Source organism: Lithobates pipiens, unplaced genomic scaffold (genome assembly GCF_037356315.1).
Source record: "Lithobates pipiens isolate NorthernLeopardFrog02 unplaced genomic scaffold, aLitPip1_a1.2 Scaffold_13, whole genome shotgun sequence".
NCBI classification, from domain to species: Eukaryota; Metazoa; Chordata; class Amphibia; order Anura; family Ranidae; genus Lithobates; species Lithobates pipiens.
Genome location: NW_027507718.1, coordinates 548108962 through 548132127, shown reverse-complemented (window position 1 = coordinate 548132127; position 23166 = coordinate 548108962). Strand labels below are relative to the sequence as shown.

Below are 23166 nucleotides of genomic sequence, written 5' to 3'. Positions count from 1 at the left end.
AGCCGTCTTTCTCCAACAGAGGGCGCAGTGGCCAAGTGGTAAGGCGTTGGTCTCGTAAACCCAAGATCATGGGTTCAATCCCCATCTGTGCCTAATACTCTCTCAAATTAATGTATTGAGTGTGATAATAATTGGCAATAAGCTGGTGAACCATATTAACCTCATTTATGAAGGCATGTATCTCATCTGGGTGTAAGGAAGAAAACATGTACCATTCACCAGGGTAAGAGAAGGTTATTGTCCTCATCCGGCTTCACCATCCACTTCCTGGATTAATGTTGGCTCAGAGATAACACAATCATGGAAAAACTGTTGCTTGTGCATTTCTTTGTTATGATAACAAAAGTAGAATTCAGTCTGCCCCCTCCTGCAACTTCTCACCAAGTTTTTCGTGAGAATGTACAGTCTAATCACTGGGCAAGAGGAGAAGGGAAAAGTTTCCTCCTGCCTGCAGAAGACATGACATGATCACAGCCTAGACAAAGTTACCAACTAAAGCTCATGGATGGATTATAAGTATGAAACCAGGAGCAATCTCTGTGCTAGAAGTGGAGACTTACATTACAAACGTTGGAACACCTCAGACGAAGATCCACTTTTGAAACACTGCATATACTCTTGAGCTTGGAATCATACTACAAGATTTAAGAGACTGAAGACTGCATAGAAGTATACAACTGGCCAGCAGCAGGAGCATTTCAATGAGCAAGACTGGGCCAAAATGTACTAGAGACAAGAGCACATGCTGGGGGCTTCACTACAAGAATTAAGATACAGAAGTGCTTGAACATCAGCCGGACAATTTTAATGAGGGATAAGGCCTAACCAGTGTAAGCCCAACTTTTATTTTATCAAGGTGGAGAGGGGGTGCAGGTAATGTGAGTGATATAATGTGATGTGGTTTTGGTGCACACTGACCTTGCACTTAGGATTTTTTTGAGCATCTCAAAATTCAAAAAATGTCCAGTCAACACTAAATAAAACAGAAAATTGGACACCATCAGCAACAAACCCTCACCTCGGTAGATAATTTATCAGAGACATTTTATAAAACTTCTATATTGAATAAGTGAAACCATATTCTACATAACTGAACTTGTGCTTTATTTAACTGCAAAACACCAAACAAAGCATAACCCCTGCCACCCTACATTTTTTATCCCTTCAAGCCAAAGAATGATAATAACTATGTTGGATATAATCAAACAATAGATTGAAGATTTTCATTGTATTGTCATATGTGCAAAGTACTAATACTATATAAAGCTTGAGTGCATTTTTCGAATTTAACAAGAAGCCGTCTTTCTCCAACAGAGGGCGCAGTGGCCAAGTGGTAAGGCCTTGGACTCGTAAACCAAAGATCATGGGTTCAATCTCCATCTGTGCCTAATATTCTCTCAAATTAATGTATTGAGCGTGATAATAATTGGCAATAAGCTGGTGAACCATATTAACCTCATTTATGAAGGCATGTATCTCATCTGGGTGTAAGGAAGAAAACATGTACCATTCACCAGGGTAAGAGAAGGTTATGGTCCTCATCCGGGTTCACCATCCACTTCCTGGATTAATGTTGGCTCAGAGATAACACAATCATGGAAAAACTGTTGCTTGTGCATTTCTTTGTTATGATAACAAAAGTAGAATTCAGTGTGCCCCCTCCGGCAACTTCGAACCAAGTTTTTCGTGAGAATGTACAGTCTAATCACTGGGCAAGAGGAGAAGGGAAAAGTTTCCTCCTGCCTGCAGCAGACATGACATGATCACAGCCTAGACAAAGTTACCAACTAAAGCTCATGGATGGATTATAAGTATGAAACCAGGAGCAATCTCTGTGCTAGAAGTGGAGACTTACATTACAAACGTTGGAACACCTCAGACGAAGATCCACTTTTGAAACACTGCATATACTCTTGAGCTTGGCATCATACTACAAGATTCAAGAGACTGAAGACTGCATAGAAGTATACAACTGGCCAGCAGCAGGAGCATTTCAATGAGCAAGACTGGGCCAAAATTTACTAGAGACAAGAGCACATGCTGGGGGCTTCACTACAAGAATTAAGATACAGAAGTGCTTGAACATCAGCCGGACAATTCTAATGAGGGATAAGGCCTAACCAGTGTAAGCCCAACTTTTATTTTATCAAGGTGGACAGGGGGTGCAGGTAATGTGAGTGATATAATGTGATGTGGTTTTGGTGCACACTGACCTTGCACTTAGGATTTTTTTGAGCATCTCAAAATTCAAAAAATGTCCAGTCAACACTAAATAAAACAGAAAATTGGACACCATCAGCAACAAACCCTCACCTCGGTAGATAATTTATCAGAGACATTTTATAAAACTTCTATATTGAATAAGGGAAACCATATTCTACATAACTGAACTTGTGCTTTATTTAACTGCAAAACACCAAACAAAGCATAACCCCTGCCACCCTACATTTTTTATCCCTTCAAGTCAAAGAATGATAATAACTATGTTGGATATAATCAAACAATAGATTGAAGATTTTCATTGTATTGTCATATGTACAAAGTACTAATACTAAATAAAGCTTGAGTGCATTTTTCGAATTTAACAAGAAGCCATCTTTCTCCAACAGAGGGCGCAGTGGCCAAGTGCTAAGGCGTTGGTCTCGTAAACCAAAGATCATGGGTTCAATCCCCATCTGTGCCTAATACTCTCTCAAATTAATGTATTGAGCGTGATAATAATTGGCAATAAGCTGATGAACCATATTAACCTCATTTATGAAGGCATGTATCTCATCTGGGTGTAAGGAAGAAAACATGTACCATTCACCAGGGTAAGAGAAGGTTATGGTCCTCATCCGGGTTCACCATCCACTTCCTGGATTAATGTTGGCTCAGAGATAACACAATCATGGAAAAACTGTTGCTTGTGCATTTCTTTGTTATGATAACAAAAGTAGAATTCAGTCTGCCCCCTCCGGCAACTTCGAACCAAGTTTTTCGTGAGAATGTACAGTCTAATCACTGGGCAAGAGGAGAAGGGAAAAGTTTCCTCCTGCCTGCAGCAGACATGACATGATCACAGCCTAGACAAAGTTACCAACTAAAGCTCATGGATGGATTATAAGTATGAAACCAGGAGCAATCTCTGTGCTAGAAGTGGAGACTTACATTACAAACGTTGGAACACCTCAGACGAAGATCCACTTTTGAAACACTGCATATACTCTTGAGCTTGGCATCATACTACAAGATTCAAGAGACTGAAGACTGCATAGAAGTATACAACTGGCCAGCAGCAGGAGCATTTCAATGAGCAAGACTGGGCCAAAATTTACTAGAGACAAGAGCACATGCTGGGGGCTTCACTACAAGAATTAAGATACAGAAGTGCTTGAACATCAGCCGGACAATTCTAATGAGGGATAAGGCCTAACCAGTGTAAGCCCAACTTTTATTTTATCAAGGTGGACAGGGGGTGCAGGTAATGTGAGTGATATAATGTGATGTGGTTTTGGTGCACACTGACCTTGCACTTAGGATTTTTTTGAGCATCTCAAAATTCAAAAAATGTCCAGTCAACACTAAATAAAACAGAAAATTGGACACCATCAGCAACAAACCCTCACCTCGGTAGATAATTTATCAGAGACATTTTATAAAACTTCTATATTGAATAAGGGAAACCATATTCTACATAACTGAACTTGTGCTTTATTTAACTGCAAAACACCAAACAAAGCATAACCCCTGCCACCCTACATTTTTTATCCCTTCAAGTCAAAGAATGATAATAACTATGTTGGATATAATCAAACAATAGATTGAAGATTTTCATTGTATTGTCATATGTACAAAGTACTAATACTAAATAAAGCTTGAGTGCATTTTTCGAATTTAACAAGAAGCCATCTTTCTCCAACAGAGGGCGCAGTGGCCAAGTGCTAAGGCGTTGGTCTCGTAAACCAAAGATCATGGGTTCAATCCCCATCTGTGCCTAATACTCTCTCAAATTAATGTATTGAGCGTGATAATAATTGGCAATAAGCTGATGAACCATATTAACCTCATTTATGAAGGCATGTATCTCATCTGGGTGTAAGGAAGAAAACATGTACCATTCACCAGGGTAAGAGAAGGTTATGGTCCTCATCCGGGTTCACCATCCACTTCCTGGATTAATGTTGGCTCAGAGATAACACAATCATGGAAAAACTGTTGCTTGTGCATTTCTTTGTTATGATAACAAAAGTAGAATTCAGTCTGCCCCCTCCGGCAACTTCGAACCAAGTTTTTCGTGAGAATGTACAGTCTAATCACTGGGCAAGAGGAGAAGGGAAAAGTTTCCTCCTGCCTGCAGCAGACATGACATGATCACAGCCTAGACAAAGTTACCAACTAAAGCTCATGGATGGATTATAAGTATGAAACCAGGAGCAATCTCTGTGCTAGAAGTGGAGACTTACATTACAAACGTTGGAACACCTCAGACGAAGATCCACTTTTGAAACACTGCATATACTCTTGAGCTTGGCATCATACTACAAGATTTAAGAGACTGAAGACTGCATAGAAGTATACAACTGGCCAGCAGCAGGAGCATTTCAATGAGCAAGACTGGGCCAAAATTTACTAGAGACAAGAGCACATGCTGGGGGCTTCACTACAAGAATTAAGATACAGAAGTGCTTGAACATCAGCCGGACAATTCTAATGAGGGATAAGGCCTAACCAGTGTAAGCCCAACTTTTATTTTATCAAGGTGGAGAGGGGGTGCAGGTAATGTGAGTGATATAATGTGATGTGGTTTTGGTGCACACTGACCTTGCACTTAGGATTTTTTTGAGCATCTCAAAATTCAAAAAATGTCCAGTCAACACTAAATAAAACAGAAAATTGGACACCATCAGCAACAAACCCTCACCTCGGTAGATAATTTATCAGAGACATTTTATAAAACTTCTATATTGAATAAGTGAAACCATATTCTACATAACTGAACTTGTGCTTTATTTAACTGCAAAACACCAAACAAAGCATAACCCCTGCCACCCTACATTTTTTATCCCTTCAAGTCAAAGAATGATAATAACTATGTTGGATATAATCAAACAATAGATTGAAGATTTTCATTGTATTGTCATATGTACAAAGTACTAATACTAAATAAAGCTTGAGTGCATTTTTCGAATTTAACAAGAAGCCGTCTTTCTCCAACAGAGGGCGCAGTGGCCAAGTGGTAAGGCGTTGGTCTCGTAAACCAAAGATCATGGGTTCAATCCCCATCTGTGCCTAATACTCTCTCAAATTAATGTATTGAGCGTGATAATAATTGGCAATAAGCTGATGAACCATATTAACCTCATTTATGAAGGCATGTATCTCATCTGGGTGTAAGGAAGGAAACATGTACCATTCACCAGGGTAAGAGAAGGTTATGGTCCTCATCCGGGTTCACCATCCACTTCCTGGATTAATGTTGGCTCAGAGATAACACAATCATGGAAAAACTGTTGCTTGTGCATTTCTTTGTTATGATAACAAAAGTAGAATTCAGTCTGCCCCCTCCGGCAACTTCGAACCAAGTTTTTCGTGAGAATGTACAGTCTAATCACTGGGCAAGAGGAGAAGGGAAAAGTTTCCTCCTGCCTGCAGCAGACATGACATGATCACAGCCTAGACAAAGTTACCAACTAAAGCTCATGGATGGATTATAAGTATGAAACCAGGAGCAATCTCTGTGCTAGAAGTGGAGACTTACATTACAAACGTTGGAACACCTCAGACGAAGATCCACTTTTGAAACACTGCATATACTCTTGAGCTTGGCATCATACTACAAGATTTAAGAGACTGAAGACTGCATAGAAGTATACAACTGGCCAGCAGCAGGAGCATTTCAATGAGCAAGACTGAGCCAAAATTTACTAGAGACAAGAGCACATGCTGGGGGCTTCACTACAAGAATTAAGATACAGAAGTGCTTGAACATCAGCCGGACAATTTTAATGAGGGATAAGGCCTAACCAGTGTAAGCCCAACTTTTATTTTATCAAGGTGGAGAGGGGGTGCAGGTAATGTGAGTGATATAATGTGATGTGGTTTTGGTGCACACTGACCTTGCACTTAGGATTTTTTTGAGCATCTCAAAATTCAAAAAATGTCCTGTCAACACTAAATAAAACAGAAAATAGCACACCATCAGCAACAAACCCTCACCTCGGTAGATAATTTATCAGAGACATTTTATAAAACTTCTATATTGAATAAGTGAAACCATATTCTACATAACTGAACTTGTGCTTTATTTAACTGCAAAACACCAAACAAAGCATAACCCCTGCCACCCTACATTTTTTATCCCTTCAAGTCAAAGAATGATAATAACTATGTTGGATATAATCAAACAATAGATTGAAGATTTTCATTGTATTGTCATATGTACAAAGTACTAATACTAAATAAAGCTTGAGTGCATTTTTCGAATTTAACAAGAAGCTGTCTTTCTCCAACAGAGGGCGCAGTGGCCAAGTGGTAAGGCGTTGGTCTCGTAAACCAAAGATCATGGGTTCAATCCCCATCTGTGCCTAATACTCTCTCAAATTAATGTATTGAGCGTGATAATAATTGGCAATAAGCTGGTGAACCATATTAACCTCATTTTTGAAGGCATGTATCTCATCTGGGTGTAAGGAAGAAAACATGTACCATTCACCAGGGTAAGAGAAGGTTATGGTCCTCATCCGGGTTCACCATCCACTTCCTGGATTAATGTTGTCTCAGAGATAACACAATCATGGAAAAACTGTTGCTTGTGCATTTCTTTGTTATGATAACAAAAGTAGAATTCAGTCTGCCCCCTCCTGCAACTTCTCACCAAGTTTTTCGTGAGAATGTACAGTCTAATCACTGGGCAAGAGGAGAAGGGAAAAGTTTCCTCCTGCCTGCAGCAGACATGACATGATCACAGCCTAGACAAAGTTACCAACTAAAGCTCATGGATGGATTATAAGTATGAAACCAGGAGCAATCTCTGTGCTAGAAGTGGAGACTTACATTACAAACGTTGGAACACCTCAGACGAAGATCCACTTTTGAAACACTGCATATACTCTTGAGCTTGGCTTCATACTACAAGATTTAAGAGACTGAAGACGGCATAGAAGTATACAACTGGCCAGCAGCAGGAGCATTTCAATGAGCAAGACTGGGCCAAAATTTACTAGAGACAAGAGCACATGCTGGGGGCTTCACTACAAGAATTAAGATACAGAAGTGCTTGAACATCAGCCGGACAATTCTAATGAGGGATAAGGCCTAACCAGTGTAAGCCCAACTTTTATTTTATCAAGGTGGACAGGGGGTGCAGGTAATGTGAGTGATATAATGTGATGTGGTTTTGGTGCACACTGACCTTGCACTTAGGATTTTTTTGAGCATCTCAAAATTCAAAAAATGTCCAGTCAACACTAAATAAAACAGAAAATAGGACACCATCAGCAACAAACCCTCACCTCGGTAGATAATTTATCAGAGACATTTTATAAAACTTCTATATTGAATAAGTGAAACCATATTCTACATAACTGAACTTGTGCTTTATTTAACTGCAAAACACCAAACAAAGCATAACCCCTGCCACCCTACATTTTTTATCCCTTCAAGCCAAAGAATGATAATAACTATGTTGGATATAATCAAACAATAGATTGAAGATTTTCATTGTATTGTCATATGTGCAAAGTACTAATACTAAATAAAGCTTGAGTGCATTTTTCGAATTTAACAAGAAGCCGTCTTTCTCCAACAGAGGGCGCAGTGGCCAAGTGGTAAGGCCTTGGTCTCGTAAACCAAAGATCATGGGTTCAATCTCCATCTGTGCCTAATATTCTCTCAAATTAATGTATTGAGCGTGATAATAATTGGCAATAAGCTGGTGAACCATATTAACCTCATTTATGAAGGCATGTATCTCATCTGGGTGTAAGGAAGAAAACATGTAGCATTCACCAGGGTAAGAGAAGGTTATGGTCCTCATCCGGGTTCACCATCCACTTCCTGGATTAATGTTGGCTCAGAGATAACACAATCATTGAAAAACTGTTGCTTGTGCATTTCTTTGTTATGATAACAAAAGTAGAATTCAGTGTGCCCCCTCCGGCAACTTCGAACCAAGTTTTTCGTGAGAATGTACAGTCTAATCACTGGGCAAGAGGAGAAGGGAAAAGTTTCCTCCTGCCTGCAGCAGACATGACATGATCACAGCCTAGACAAAGTTACCAACTAAAGCTCATGGATGGATTATAAGTATGAAACCAGGAGCAATCTCTGTGCTAGAAGTGGAGACTTACATTACAAACGTTGGAACACCTCAGACGAAGATCCACTTTTGAAACACTGCATATACTCTTGAGCTTGGCATCATACTACAAGATTTAAGAGACTGAAGACTGCATAGAAGTATACAACTGGCCAGCAGCAGGAGCATTTCAATGAGCAAGACTGGGCCAAAATTTACTAGAGACAAGAGCACATGCTGGGGGCTTCACTACAAGAATTAAGATACAGAAGTGCTTGAACATCAGCCGGACAATTTTAATGAGGGATAAGGCCTAACCAGTGTAAGCCCAACTTTTATTTTATCAAGGTGGAGAGGGGGTGCAGGTAATGTGAGTGATATAATGTGATGTGGTTTTGGTGCACACTGACCTTGCACTTAGGATTTTTTTGAGCATCTCAAAATTCAAAAAATGTCCTGTCAACACTAAATAATACAAAAAAAAGGACACCATCAGCAACAAACCCTCACCTCGGTAGATAATTTATCAGAGACATTTTATAAAACTTCTATATTGAATAAGTGAAACCATATTCTACATAACTGAACTTGTGCTTTATTTAACTGCAAAACACCAAACAAAGCATAACCCCTGACACCCTACATTTTTTATCCCTTCAAGTCAAAGAATGATAATAACTATGTTGGATATAATCAAACAATAGATTGAAGATTTTCATTGTATTGTCATATGTACAAAGTACTAATACTAAATAAAGCTTGAGTGCATTTTTTGAATTTAACAAGAAGCCGTCTTTCTCCAACAGAGGGCGCAGTGGCCAAGTGGTAAAGCGTTGGTCTCGTAAACCAAAGATCATGGGTTCAATCCCCATCTGTGCCTAATACTCTCTCAAATTAATGTATTGAGTGTGATAATAATTGGCAATAGGCTGGTGAACCATATTAACCTCATTTATGAAGGCATGTATCTCATCTGGGTGTAAGGAAGAAAACATGTAGCATTCACCAGGGTAAGAGAAGGTTATGGTCCTCATCCGGGTTCACCATCCACTTCCTGGATTAATGTTGGCTCAGAGATAACACAATCATGGAAAAACTGTTGCTTGTGCATTTCTTTGTTATGATAACAAAAGTAGAATTCAGTGTGCCCCCTCCGGCAACTTCGAACCAAGTTTTTCGTGAGAATGTACAGTCTAATCACTGGGCAAGAGGAGAAGGGAAAAGTTTCCTCCTTCCTGCAGCAGACATGACATGATCACAGCCTAGACAAAGTTACCAACTAAAGCTCATGGATGGATTATAAGTATGAAACCAGGAGCAATCTCTGTGCTAGAAGTGGAGACTTACATTACAAACGTTGGAACACCTCAGACGAAGATCCACTTTTGAAACACTGCATATACTCTTGAGCTTGACATCATACTACAAGATTTAAGAGACTGAAGACTGCATAGAAGTATACAACTGGCCAGCAGCAGGAGCATTTCAATGAGCAAGACTGGGCCAAAATTTACTAGAGACAAGAGCACATGCTGGGGGCTTCACTACAAGAATTAAGATACAGAAGTGCTTGAACATCAGCAGGACAATTTTAATGAGGGATAAGGCCTAACCAGTGTAAGCCCAACTTTTATTTTATCAAGGTGGAGAGGGGGTGCAGGTAATGTGAGTGATATAATGTGATGTGGTTTTGGTGCACACTGACCTTGCACTTAGGATTTTTTTGAGCATCTCAAAATTCAAAAAATGTCCTGTCAACACTAAATAAAACAGAAAATAGGACACCATCAGCAACAAACCCTCACCTCGGTAGATAATTTATCAGAGACATTTTATAAAACTTCTATATTGAATAAGTGAAACCATATTCTACATAACTGAACTTGTGCTTTATTTAACTGCAAAACACCAAACAAAGCATAACCCCTGCCACCCTACATTTTTTATCCCTTCAAGTCAAAGAATGATAATAACTATGTTGGATATAATCAAACAATAGATTGAAGATTTTCATTGTATTGTCATATGTACAAAGTACTAATACTAAATAAAGCTTGAGTGCATTTTTCGAATTTAACAAGAAGCCGTCTTTCTCCAACAGAGGGCGCAGTGGCCAAGTGGTAAGGCGTTGGTCTTGTAAAACCAAAGATCATGGGTTCAATCCCCATCTGTGCCTAATACTCTCTCAAATTAATGTATTGAGCGTGATAATAATTGGCAATAAGCTGGTGAACCATATTAACCTCATTTATGAAGGCATGTATCTCATCTGGGTGTAAGGAAGAGAACATGTACCATTCACCAGGGTAAGAGAAGGTTATGGTCCTCATCCGGGTTCACCATCCACTTCCTGGATTAATGTTGGCTCAGAGATAACACAATCATGGAAAAACTGTTGCTTGTGCATTTCTTTGTTATGATAACAAAAGTAGAATTCAGTCTGCCCCCTCCTGCAACTTCTCACCAAGTTTTTCGTGAGAATGTACAGTCTAATCACTGGGCAAGAGGAGAAGGGAAAAGTTTCCTCCTGCCTGCAGCAGACATGACATGATCACAGCCTAGACAAAGTTACCAACTAAAGCTCATGGATGGATTATAAGTATGAAACCAGGAGCAATCTCTGTGCTAGAAGTGGAGACTTACATTACAAACGTTGGAACACCTCAGACGAAGATCCACTTTTGAAACACTGCATATACTCTTGAGCTTGGCATCATACTACAAGATTTAAGAGACTGAAGACTGCATAGAAGTATACAACTGGCCAGCAGCAGGAGCATTTCAATGAGCAAGACTGGGCCAAAATTTACTAGAGACAAGAGCACATGCTGGGGGCTTCACTACAAGAATTAAGATACAGAAGTGCTTGAACATCAGCAGGACAATTTTAATGAGGGATAAGGCCTAACCAGTGTAAGCCCAACTTTTATTTTATCAAGGTGGAGAGGGGGTGCAGGTAATGTGAGTGATATAATGTGATGTGGTTTTGGTGCACACTGACCTTGCACTTAGGATTATTTTGAGCATCTCAAAATTCAAAAAATGTCCTGTCAACACTAAATAAAACAAAAAATAGGACACCATCAGCAACAAACCCTCACCTGGGTAGATTATTTATCAGAGACATTTTATAAAACTTCAATATTGCATAAGTGAAACCATATTCTACATAACTGAACTTGTGCTTTATTTAACTGCAAAACAACAAACAAAGCATAACCCCTGCCACCCTACATTTTTTATCCCTTCAAGTCAAAGAATGATAATAACTATGTTGGATATAATCAAACAATAGATTGAAGATTTTCATTGTATTGTCATATGTACAAAGTACTAATACTAAATAAAGCTTGAGTGCATTTTTTGAATTTAACAAGAAGCCGTCTTTCTCCAACAGAGGGTGCAGTGGCCAAGTGGTAAGGCGTTGGTCTCGTAAACCAAAGATCATGGGTTCAATCCCCATCTGTGCCTAATACTCTCTCAAATTAATGTATTGAGCGTGATAATAATTGGCAATAAGCTGGTGAACCATATTAACCTCATTTATGAAGGCATGTATCTCATCTGGGTGTAAGGAAGAAAACATGTAGCATTCACCAGGGTAAGAGAAGGTTATGGTCCTCATCCGGGTTCACCATCCACTTCCTGGATTAATGTTGTCTCAGAGATAACACAATCATGGAAAAACTGTTGCTTGTGCATTTCTTTGTTATGATAACAAAAGTAGAATTCAGTCTGCCCCCTCCTGCAACTTCTCACCAAGTTTTTCGTGAGAATGTACAGTCTAATCACTGGGCAAGAGGAGAAGGGAAAAGTTTCCTCCTGCCTGCAGCAGACATGACATGATCACAGCCTAGACAAAGTTACCAACTAAAGCTCATGGATGGATTATAAGTATGAAACCAGGAGCAATCTCTGTGCTAGAAGTGGAGACTTACATTACAAACATTGGAACACCTCAGACGAAGATCCACTTTTGAAACACTGCATATACTCTTGAGCTTGGCATCATACTACAAGATTTAAGAGACTGAAGACTGCATAGAAGTATACAACTGGCCAGCAGCAGGAGCATTTCAATGAGCAAGACTGGGCCAAAATTTACTAGAGACAAGAGCACATGCTGGGGGCTTCACTACAAGAATTAAGATACAGAAGTGCTTGAACATCAGCAGGACAATTTTAATGAGGGATAAGGCCTAACCAGTGTAAGCCCAACTTTTATTTTATCAAGGTGGAGAGGGGGTGCAGGTAATGTGAGTGATATAATGTGATGTGGTTTTGGTGCACACTGACCTTGCACTTAGGATTTTTTTGAGCATCTCAAAATTCAAAAAATGTCCTGTCAACACTAAATAAAACAGAAAATAGGACACCATCAGCAACAAACCCTCACCTCGGTAGATAATTTATCAGAGACATTTTATAAAACTTCTATATTGAATAAGTGAAACCATATTCTACATAACTGAACTTGTGCTTTATTTAACTGCAAAACACCAAACAAAGCATAACCCTTGCCACCCTACATTTTTTATCCCTTCAAGTCAAAGAATGATAATAACTATGTTGGATATAATCAAACAATAGATTGAAGATTTTCATTGTATTGTCATATGTACAAAGTACTAATACTAAATAAAGCTTGAGTGCATTTTTCGAATTTAACAAGAAGCCGTCTTTCTCCAACAGAGGGCGCAGTGGCCAAGTGGTAAGGCGTTGGTCTCGTAAACCAAAGATCATGGGTTCAATCCCCATCTGTGCCTAATACTCTCTCAAATTAATGTATTGAGCGTGATAATAATTGGCAATAAGCTGGTGAACCCTATTAACCTCATTTATGAAGGCATGTATCTCATCTGGGTGTAAGGAAGAAAACATGTAGCATTCACCAGGGTAAGAGAAGGTTATGGTCCTCATCCGGGTTCACCATCCACTTCCTGGATTAATGTTGGCTCAGAGATAACACAATCATGGAAAAACTGTTGCTTGTGCATTTCTTTGTTATGATAACAAAAGTAGAATTCAGTCTGCCCCCTCCGGCAACTTCGAACCAAGTTTTTCGTGAGAATGTACAGTCTAATCACTGGGCAAGAGGAGAAGGGAAAAGTTTCCTCCTGCCTGCAGCAGACATGACATGATCACAGCCTAGACAAAGTTACCAACTAAAGCTCATGGATGGATTATAAGTATGAAACCAGGAGCAATCTCTGTGCTAGAAGTGGAGACTTACATTACAAACGTTGGAACACCTCAGACGAAGATCCACTTTTGAAACACTGCATATACTCTTGAGCTTGGCATCATACTACAAGATTTAAGAGACTGAAGACTGCATAGAAGTATACAACTGGCCAGCAGCAAGAGCATTTCAATGAGCAAGACTGGGCCAAAATTTACTAGAGACAAGAGCACATGCTGGGGGCTTCACTACAAGAATTAAGATACAGAAGTGCTTGAACATCAGCCGGACAATTTTAATGAGGGATAAGGCCTAACCAGTGTAAGCCCAACTTTTATTTTATCAAGGTGGAGAGGGGGTGCAGGTAATGTGAGTGATATAATGTGATGTGGTTTTGGTGCACACTGACCTTGCACTTAGGATTTTTTTGAGCATCTCAAAATTCAAAAAATGTCCTGTCAACACTAAATAAAACAGAAAATAGGACACCATCAGCAACAAACCCTCACCTCGGTAGATAATTTATCAGAGACATTTTATAAAACTTCTATATTGAATAAGTGAAACCATATTCTACATAACTGAACTTGTGCTTTATTTAACTGCAAAACACCAAACAAAGCATAACCCCTGCCACCCTACATTTTTTATCCCTTCAAGTCAAAGAATGATAATAACTATGTTGGATATAATCAAACAATAGATTGAAGATTTTCATTGTATTGTCATATGTACAAAGTACTAATACTAAATAAAGCTTGAGTGCATTTTTCGAATTTAACAAGAAGCCGTCTCTCTCCAACAGAGGGTGCAGTGGCCAAGTGGTAAGGCGTTGGTCTCGTAAACCAAAGATCATGGGTTCAATCCCCATCTGTGCCTAATACTCTCTCAAATTAATGTATTGAGCGTGATAATAATTGGCAATAAGCTGGTGAACCATATTAACCTCATTTATGAAGGCATGTATCTCATCTGGGTGTAATGAAGAAAACATGTACCATTCACCAGGGTAAGAGAAGGTTATTGTCCTCATCCGGGTTCACCATCCACTTCCTGGATTAATGTTGGCTCAGAGATAACACAATCATGGAAAAACTGTTGCTTGTGCATTTCTTTGTTATGATAACAAAAGTAGAATTCAGTCTGCCCCCTCCTGCAACTTCTCACCAAGTTTTTCGTGAGAATGTACAGTCTAATCACTGGGCAAGAGGAGAAGGGAAAAGTTTCCTCCTGCCTGCAGCAGACATGACATGATCACAGCCTAGACAAAGTTACCAACTAAAGCTCATGGATGGATTATAAGTATGAAACCAGGAGCAATCTCTGTGCTAGAAGTGGAGACTTACATTACAAACATTGGAACACCTCAGACGAAGATCCACTTTTGAAACACTGCATATACTCTTGAGCTTGGCATCATACTACAAGATTTAAGAGACTGAAGACTGCATAGAAGTATACAACTGGCCAGCAGCAGGAGCATTTCAATGAGCAAGACTGCGCCAAAATTTACTAGAGACAAGAGCACATGCTGGGGGCTTCACTACAAGAATTAAGATACAGAAGTGCTTGAACATCAGCCGGACAATTTTAATGAGGGATAAGGCCTAACCAGTGTAAGCCCAACTTTTATTTTATCAAGGTGGAGAGGGGGTGCAGGTAATGTGAGTGATATAATGTGATGTGGTTTTGGTGCACACTGACCTTGCACTTAGGATTTTTTTGAGCATCTCAAAATTCAAAAAATGTCCTGTCAACACTAAATAAAACAGAAAATAGGACACCATCAGCAACAAACCCTCACCTCGGTAGATAATTTATCAGAGACATTTTATAAAACTTCTATATTGAATAAGTGAAACCATATTCTACATAACTGAACTTGTGCTTTATTTAACTGCAAAACACCAAACAAAGCATAACTCCTGCCACCCTACATTTTTTATCCCTTCAAGTCAAAGAATGATAATAACTATGTTGGATATAATCAAACAATAGATTGAAGATTTTCATTGTATTGTCATATGTACAAAGTACTAATACTAAATAAAGCTTGAGTGCATTTTTCGAATTTAACAAGAAGCCGTCTCTCTCCAACAGAGGGCGCAGTGGCCAAGTGGTAAGGCGTTGGTCTCGTAAACCAAAGATCATGGGTTCAATCCCCATCTGTGCCTAATACTCTCTCAAATTAATGTATTGAGCGTGATAATAATTGGCAATAAGCTGGTGAACCATATTAACCTCATTTATGAAGGCATGTATCTCACCTGGGTGTAAGGAAGAAAACATGTAGCATTCACCAGGGTAAGAGAAGGTTATGGTCCTCATCCGGGTTCACCATCCACTTCCTGGATTAATGTTGTCTCAGAGATAACACAATCATGGAAAAACTGTTGCTTGTGCATTTCTTTGTTATGATAACAAAAGTAGAATTCAGTCTGCCCCCTCCTGCAACTTCTCACCAAGTTTTTCGTGAGAATGTACAGTCTAATCACTGGGCAAGAGGAGAAGGGAAAAGTTTCCTCCTGCCTGCAGCAGACATGACATGATCACAGCCTAGACAAAGTTACCAACTAAAGCTCATGGATGGATTATAAGTATGAAACCAGGAGCAATCTCTGTGCTAGAAGTGGAGACTTACATTACAAACGTTGGAACACCTCAGACGAAGATCCACTTTTGAAACACTGCATATACTCTTGAGCTTGGCTTCATACTACAAGATTTAAGAGACTGAAGACGGCATAGAAGTATACAACTGGCCAGCAGCAGGAGCATTTCAATGAGCAAGACTGGGCCAAAATATACTAGAGACAAGAGCACATGCTGGGGGCTTCACTACAAGAATTAAGATACAGAAGTGCTTGAACATCAGCCGGACAATTCTAATGAGGGATAAGGCCTAACCAGTGTAAGCCCAACTTTTATTTTATCAAGGTGGACAGGGGGTGCAGGTAATGTGAGTGATATAATGTGATGTGGTTTTGGTGCACACTGACCCTGCACTTAGGATTTTTTTGAGCATCTCAAAATTCAAAAAATGTCCAGTCAACACTAAATAAAACAGAAAATAGGACACCATCAGCAACAAACCCTCACCTCGGTAGATAATTTATCAGAGACATTTTATAAAACTTCTATATTGAATAAGTGAAACCATATTCTACATAACTGAACTTGTGCTTTATTTAACTGCAAAACACCAAACAAAGCATAACCCCTGCCACCCTACATTTTTTATCCCCTCAAGCCAAAGAATGATAATAACTATGTTGGATATAATCAAACAATAGATTGAAGATTTTCATTGTATTGTCATATGTACAAAGTACTAATACTAAATAAAGCTTGAGTGCATTTTTTGAATTTAACAAGAAGCCGTCTTTCTCCAACAGAGGGCGCAGTGGCCAAGTGGTAAGGCGTTGGTCTCGTAAACCAAAGATCATGGGTTCAATCCCCATCTGTGCCTAATACTCTCTCAAATTAATGTATTGAGCGTGATAATAATTGGCAATAAGCTGGTGAACCATATTAACCTTGTTTATGAAGGCATGTATCTCATCTGGGTGTAAGAAAGAAAACATGTAGCATTCACCAGGGTAAGAGAAGGTTATGGTCCTCATCCGGGTTCACCATCCACTTCCTGGATTAATGTTGGCTCAGAGATAACACAATCATGGAAAAACTGTTGCTTGTGCATTTCTTTGTTATGATAACAAAAGTAGAATTCAGTCTGCCCCCTCCTGCAACTTCTCACCAAGTTTTTCGTGAGAATGTACAGTCTAATCACTGGGCAAGAGGAGAAGGGAAAAGTTTCCTCCTGCCTGCAGCAGACTTGACATGATCACAGCCTAGACAAAGTTACCAACTAAAGCTCATGTATGGATTATAAGTATGAAACCAGGAGCAATCTCTGTGCTAGAAGTGGAGACTTACATTACAAACATTGGAACACCTCAGACGAAGATCCACTTTTGAAACACTGCATATACTCTTGAGCTTGGCATCATACTACAAGATTTAAGAGACTGAAGACTGCATAGAAGTATACAACTGGCCAGCAGCAGGAGCATTTCAATGAGCAAGACTGGGCCAAAATTTACTAGAGACAAGAGCACATGCTGGGGGCTTCACTACAAGAATTAAGATACAGAAGTGCTTGAACATTAGCCGGACAATTTTAATGAGGGATAAGGCCTAACCAGTGTAAGCCCAACTTTTATTTTATCAAGGTGGAGAGGGGGTGCAGGTAATGTGAGTGATATAATGTGATGTGGTTTTGGTGCACACTGACCTTGCACTTAGGATTTTTTTGAGCATCTCAAAATTCAAAAAATGTCCTGTCAACACTAAATAAAACAGAAAATAGGACACCATCAGCAACAAACCCTCACCTCGGTAGATAATTTATCAGAGACATTTTATAAAACTTCTATATTGAATAAGTGAAACCATATTCTACATAACTGAACTTGTGCTTTATTTAACTGCAAAACACCAAACAAAGCATAACCCCTGCCACCCTACATTTTTTATCCCTTCAAGTCAAAGAATGATAATAACTATGTTGGATATAATCAAACAATAGATTGAAGATTTTCATTGTATTGTCATATGTACAAAGTACTAATACTAAATAAAGCTTGAGTGCATTTTTCGAATTTAACAAGAAGGCATCTTTCTCCAACAGAGGGCGCAGTGGCCAAGTGGTAAGGCGTTGGTCTCGTAAACCAAAGATCATGGATTCAATCCCCATCTGTGCCTAATATTCTCTCAAATTAATGTATTGAGCGTGATAATAAATGGCAATAAGCTGGTGAACCATATTAACCTCATTTATGAAGGCATGTATCTCATCTGGGTGTAAGGAAGAAAACATGTACCATTCACCAGGGTAAGAGAAGGTTATGGTCCTCATCCGGGTTCACCATCCACTTCCTGGATTAATGTTGGCTCAGAGATAACACAATCATTGAAAAACTGTTGCTTGTGCATTTCTTTGTTATGATAACAAAAGTAGAATTCAGTCTGCCCCCTCCGGCAACTTCGAACCAAGTTTTTCGTGAGAATGTACAGTCTAATCACTGGGCAAGAGGAGAAGGGAAAAGTTTCCTCCTGCCTGCAGCAGACATGACATGATCACAGCCTAGACAAAGTTACCAACTAAAGCTCATGGATGGATTATAAGTATGAAACCAGGAGCAATCTCTGTGCTAGAAGTGGAGACTTACATTACAAACGTTGGAACACCTCAGACGAAGATCCACTTTTGAAACACTGCATATACTCTTGAGCTTGGCATCATACTACAAGATTTAAGAGACTGAAGACTGCATAGAAGTATACAACTGGCCAGCAGCAGGAGCATTTCAATGAGCAAGACTGGGCCAAAATTTACTAGAGACAAGAGCACATGCTGGGGGCTTCACTACAAGAATTAAGATACAGAAGTGCTTGAACATCAGCCGGACAATTTTAATGAGGGATAAGGCCTAACCAGTGTAAGCCCAACTTTTATTTTATCAAGGTGGAGAGGGGGTGCAGGTAATGTGAGTGATATAATGTGATGTGGTTTTGGTGCACACTGACCTTGCACTTAGGATTTTTTTGAGCATCTCAAAATTCAAAAAATGTCCTGTCAACACTAAATAAAACAGAAAATAGGACACCATCAGCAACAAACCCTCACCTCGGTAGATAATTTATCAGAGACATTTTATAAAACTTCTATATTGAATAAGTGAAACCATATTCTACATAACTGAACTTGTGCTTTATTTAACTGCAAAACACCAAACAAAGCATAACCCCTGCCACCCTACATTTTTTATCCCTTCAAGTCAAAGAATGATAATAACTATGTTGGATATAATCAAACAATAGATTGAAGATTTTCATTGTATTGTCATATGTACAAAGTACTAATACTAAATAAAGCTTGAGTGCATTTTTCGAATTTAACAAGAAGCCGTCTCTCTCCAACAGAGGGTGCAGTGGCCAAGTGGTAAGCCGTTGGTCTCGTAAACCAAAGATCATGGGTTCAATCCCCATCTGTGCCTAATACTCTCTCAAATTAATGTATTGAGCGTGATAATAATTGGCAATAAGCTGGTGAACCATATTAACCTCATTTATGAAGGCATGTATCTCATCTGGGTGTAATGAAGAAAACATGTACCATTCACCAGGGTAAGAGAAGGTTATTGTCCTCATCCGGGTTCACCATCCACTTCCTGGATTAATGTTGGCTCAGAGATAACACAATCATGGAAAAACTGTTGCTTGTGCATTTCTTTGTTATGATAACAAAAGTAGAATTCAGTCTGCCCCCTCCTGCAACTTCTCACCAAGTTTTTCGTGAGAATGTACAGTCTAATCACTGGGCAAGAGGAGAAGGGAAAAGTTTCCTCCTGCCTGCAGCAGACATGACATGATCACAGCCTAGACAAAGTTACCAACTAAAGCTCATGGATGGATTATAAGTATGAAACCAGGAGCAATCTCTGTGCTAGAAGTGGAGACTTACATTACAAACATTGGAACACCTCAGACGAAGATCCACTTTTGAAACACTGCATATACTCTTGAGCTTGGCATCATACTACAAGATTTAAGAGACTGAAGACTGCATAGAAGTATACAACTGGCCAGCAGCAGGAGCATTTCAATGAGCAAGACTGCGCCAAAATTTACTAGAGACAAGAGCACATGCTGGGGGCTTCACTACAAGAATTAAGATACAGAAGTGCTTGAACATCAGCCGGACAATTTTAATGAGGGATAAGGCCTAACCAGTGTAAGCCCAACTTTTATTTTATCAAGGTGGAGAGGGGGTGCAGGTAATGTGAGTGATATAATGTGATGTGGTTTTGGTGCACACTGACCTTGCACTTAGGATTTTTTTGAGCATCTCAAAATTCAAAAAATGTCCTGTCAACACTAAATAAAACAGAAAATAGGACACCATCAGCAACAAACCCTCACCTCGGTAGATAATTTATCAGAGACATTTTATAAAACTTCTATATTGAATAAGTGAAACCATATTCTACATAACTGAACTTGTGCTTTATTTAACTGCAAAACACCAAACAAAGCATAACTCCTGCCACCCTACATTTTTTATCCCTTCAAGTCAAAGAATGATAATAACTATGTTGGATATAATCAAACAATAGATTGAAGATTTTCATTGTATTGTCATATGTACAAAGTACTAATACTAAATAAAGCTTGAGTGCATTTTTCGAATTTAACAAGAAGCCGTCTCTCTCCAACAGAGGGCGCAGTGGCCAAGTGGTAAGGCGTTGGTCTCGTAAACCAAAGATCATGGGTTCAATCCCCATCTGTGCCTAATACTCTCTCAAATTAATGTATTGAGCGTGATAATAATTGGCAATAAGCTGGTGAACCATATTAACCTCATTTATGAAGGCATGTATCTCACCTGGGTGTAAGGAAGAAAACATGTAGCATTCACCAGGGTAAGAGAAGGTTATGGTCCTCATCCGGGTTCACCATCCACTTCCTGGATTAATGTTGTCTCAGAGATAACACAATCATGGAAAAACTGTTGCTTGTGCATTTCTTTGTTATGATAACAAAAGTAGAATTCAGTCTGCCCCCTCCTGCAACTTCTCACCAAGTTTTTCGTGAGAATGTACAGTCTAATCACTGGGCAAGAGGAGAAGGGAAAAGTTTCCTCCTGCCTGCAGCAGACATGACATGATCACAGCCTAGACAAAGTTACCAACTAAAGCTCATGGATGGATTATAAGTATGAAACCAGGAGCAATCTCTGTGCTAGAAGTGGAGACTTACATTACAAACGTTGGAACACCTCAGACGAAGATCCACTTTTGAAACACTGCATATACTCTTGAGCTTGGCTTCATACTACAAGATTTAAGAGACTGAAGACGGCATAGAAGTATACAACTGGCCAGCAGCAGGAGCATTTCAATGAGCAAGACTGGGCCAAAATATACTAGAGACAAGAGCACATGCTGGGGGCTTCACTACAAGAATTAAGATACAGAAGTGCTTGAACATCAGCCGGACAATTCTAATGAGGGATAAGGCCTAACCAGTGTAAGCCCAACTTTTATTTTATCAAGGTGGACAGGGGGTGCAGGTAATGTGAGTGATATAATGTGATGTGGTTTTGGTGCACACTGACCCTGCACTTAGGATTTTTTTGAGCATCTCAAAATTCAAAAAATGTCCAGTCAACACTAAATAAAACAGAAAATAGGACACCATCAGCAACAAACCCTCACCTCGGTAGATAATTTATCAGAGACATTTTATAAAACTTCTATATTGAATAAGTGAAACCATATTCTACATAACTGAACTTGTGCTTTATTTAACTGCAAAACACCAAACAAAGCATAACCCCTGCCACCCTACATTTTTTATCCCCTCAAGCCAAAGAATGATAATAACTATGTTGGATATAATCAAACAATAGATTGAAGATTTTCATTGTATTGTCATATGTGCAAAGAACTAATACTACATAAAGCTTGAGTGCATTTTTCGAATTTAACAAGAAGCCGTCTTTCTCCAACAGAGGGCGCAGTGGCCAAGTGGTAAGGCGTTGGTCTCGTAAACCAAAGATCATGGGTTCAATCCCCATCTGTGCCTAATACTCTCTCAAATTAATGTATTGAGTGTGATAATAATTGGCAATAAGCTGGTGAACCATGTTAACCTCATTTATGAAGGCATGTATCTCATCTGGGTGTAAGGAAGAAAACATGTACCATTCACCAGGGTAAGAGAAGGTTATGGTCCTCATCCGGGTTCACCATTCACTTCCTGGATTAATGTTGGCTCAGAGATAACACAATCATGGAAAAACTGTTGCTTGTGCATTTCTTTGTTATGATAACAAAAGTAGAATTCAGTCTGCCCCCTCCTGCAACTTCTCACCAAGTTTTTCGTGAGAATGTACAGTCTAATCACTGGGCAAGAGGAGAAGGGAAAAGTTTCCTCCTGCCTGCAGCAGACATGACATGATCACAGCCTAGACAAAGTTACCAACTAAAGCTCATGGATGGATTATAAGTATGAAACCAGGAGCAATCTCTGTGCTAGAAGTGGAGACTTACATTACAAACGTTGGAACACCTCAGACGAAGATCCACTTTTGAAACACTGCATATACTCTTGAGCTTGGCATCATACTACAAGATTTAAGAGACTGAAGACTGCATAGAAGTATACAACTGGCCAGCAGCATGATCATTTCAATGAGCAAGACTGAGCCAAAATTTACTAGAGACAAGAGCACATGATGGGGGCTTCACTACAAGAATTAAGATACAGAAGTGCTTGAACATCAGCCGGACAATTTTAATGAGGGATAAGGCCTAACCAGTGTAAGCCCAACTTTTATTTTATCAAGGTGGAGAGGGGGTGCAGGTAATGTGAGTGATATAATGTGATGTGGTTTTGGTGCACACTGACCTTGCACTTAGGATTTTTTTGAGCATCTCAAAATTCAAAAAATGTCCTGTCAACACTAAATAAAACAGAAAATAGGACACAATCAGCAACAAACCCTCACCTCGGTAGATAATTTATCAGAGACATTTTATAAAACTTCTATATTGAATAAGTGAAACCATATTCTACATAACTGAACTTGTGCTTTATTTAACTGCAAAACACCAAACAAAGCATAACCCCTGCCACCCTA

The 23166-nt window shown here is 39.3% G+C and overlaps 17 non-coding genes across 17 annotated transcripts; all 17 read left to right on the top strand.

Moving 5' to 3' along the window:
* The first annotated feature begins 21 nt into the window (after positions 1 to 21).
* TRNAT-CGU (transfer RNA threonine (anticodon CGU)) lies at positions 22 to 93 on the top strand. The gene has a single exon. It is a non-coding gene; the product is annotated as a tRNA-Thr (tRNA).
* A 1223-nt stretch (positions 94 to 1316) lies between these two features.
* TRNAT-CGU (transfer RNA threonine (anticodon CGU)) lies at positions 1317 to 1388 on the top strand. The gene has a single exon. It is a non-coding gene; the product is annotated as a tRNA-Thr (tRNA).
* Positions 1389 to 2611: 1223 nt separating this feature from the next.
* On the top strand, positions 2612 to 2683 carry TRNAT-CGU (transfer RNA threonine (anticodon CGU)). Its single transcript has one exon. It is a non-coding gene; the product is annotated as a tRNA-Thr (tRNA).
* A 1223-nt stretch (positions 2684 to 3906) lies between these two features.
* On the top strand, positions 3907 to 3978 carry TRNAT-CGU (transfer RNA threonine (anticodon CGU)). The gene has a single exon. It is a non-coding gene; the product is annotated as a tRNA-Thr (tRNA).
* A 1223-nt stretch (positions 3979 to 5201) lies between these two features.
* On the top strand, positions 5202 to 5273 carry TRNAT-CGU (transfer RNA threonine (anticodon CGU)). The gene has a single exon. It is a non-coding gene; the product is annotated as a tRNA-Thr (tRNA).
* A 1223-nt stretch (positions 5274 to 6496) lies between these two features.
* Positions 6497 to 6568, top strand: TRNAT-CGU (transfer RNA threonine (anticodon CGU)). The gene has a single exon. It is a non-coding gene; the product is annotated as a tRNA-Thr (tRNA).
* Positions 6569 to 7791: 1223 nt separating this feature from the next.
* On the top strand, positions 7792 to 7863 carry TRNAT-CGU (transfer RNA threonine (anticodon CGU)). The gene has a single exon. It is a non-coding gene; the product is annotated as a tRNA-Thr (tRNA).
* A 1223-nt stretch (positions 7864 to 9086) lies between these two features.
* TRNAT-CGU (transfer RNA threonine (anticodon CGU)) lies at positions 9087 to 9158 on the top strand. The gene has a single exon. It is a non-coding gene; the product is annotated as a tRNA-Thr (tRNA).
* Positions 9159 to 11677: 2519 nt separating this feature from the next.
* TRNAT-CGU (transfer RNA threonine (anticodon CGU)) lies at positions 11678 to 11749 on the top strand. Its single transcript has one exon. It is a non-coding gene; the product is annotated as a tRNA-Thr (tRNA).
* A 1223-nt stretch (positions 11750 to 12972) lies between these two features.
* Positions 12973 to 13044, top strand: TRNAT-CGU (transfer RNA threonine (anticodon CGU)). The gene has a single exon. It is a non-coding gene; the product is annotated as a tRNA-Thr (tRNA).
* Positions 13045 to 14267: 1223 nt separating this feature from the next.
* On the top strand, positions 14268 to 14339 carry TRNAT-CGU (transfer RNA threonine (anticodon CGU)). The gene has a single exon. It is a non-coding gene; the product is annotated as a tRNA-Thr (tRNA).
* A 1223-nt stretch (positions 14340 to 15562) lies between these two features.
* On the top strand, positions 15563 to 15634 carry TRNAT-CGU (transfer RNA threonine (anticodon CGU)). The gene has a single exon. It is a non-coding gene; the product is annotated as a tRNA-Thr (tRNA).
* Positions 15635 to 16857: 1223 nt separating this feature from the next.
* Positions 16858 to 16929, top strand: TRNAT-CGU (transfer RNA threonine (anticodon CGU)). The gene has a single exon. It is a non-coding gene; the product is annotated as a tRNA-Thr (tRNA).
* Positions 16930 to 18152: 1223 nt separating this feature from the next.
* TRNAT-CGU (transfer RNA threonine (anticodon CGU)) lies at positions 18153 to 18224 on the top strand. The gene has a single exon. It is a non-coding gene; the product is annotated as a tRNA-Thr (tRNA).
* Positions 18225 to 19447: 1223 nt separating this feature from the next.
* TRNAT-CGU (transfer RNA threonine (anticodon CGU)) lies at positions 19448 to 19519 on the top strand. Its single transcript has one exon. It is a non-coding gene; the product is annotated as a tRNA-Thr (tRNA).
* Positions 19520 to 20742: 1223 nt separating this feature from the next.
* Positions 20743 to 20814, top strand: TRNAT-CGU (transfer RNA threonine (anticodon CGU)). The gene has a single exon. It is a non-coding gene; the product is annotated as a tRNA-Thr (tRNA).
* A 1223-nt stretch (positions 20815 to 22037) lies between these two features.
* TRNAT-CGU (transfer RNA threonine (anticodon CGU)) lies at positions 22038 to 22109 on the top strand. The gene has a single exon. It is a non-coding gene; the product is annotated as a tRNA-Thr (tRNA).
* The last annotated feature ends 1057 nt before the right edge of the window (positions 22110 to 23166 follow it).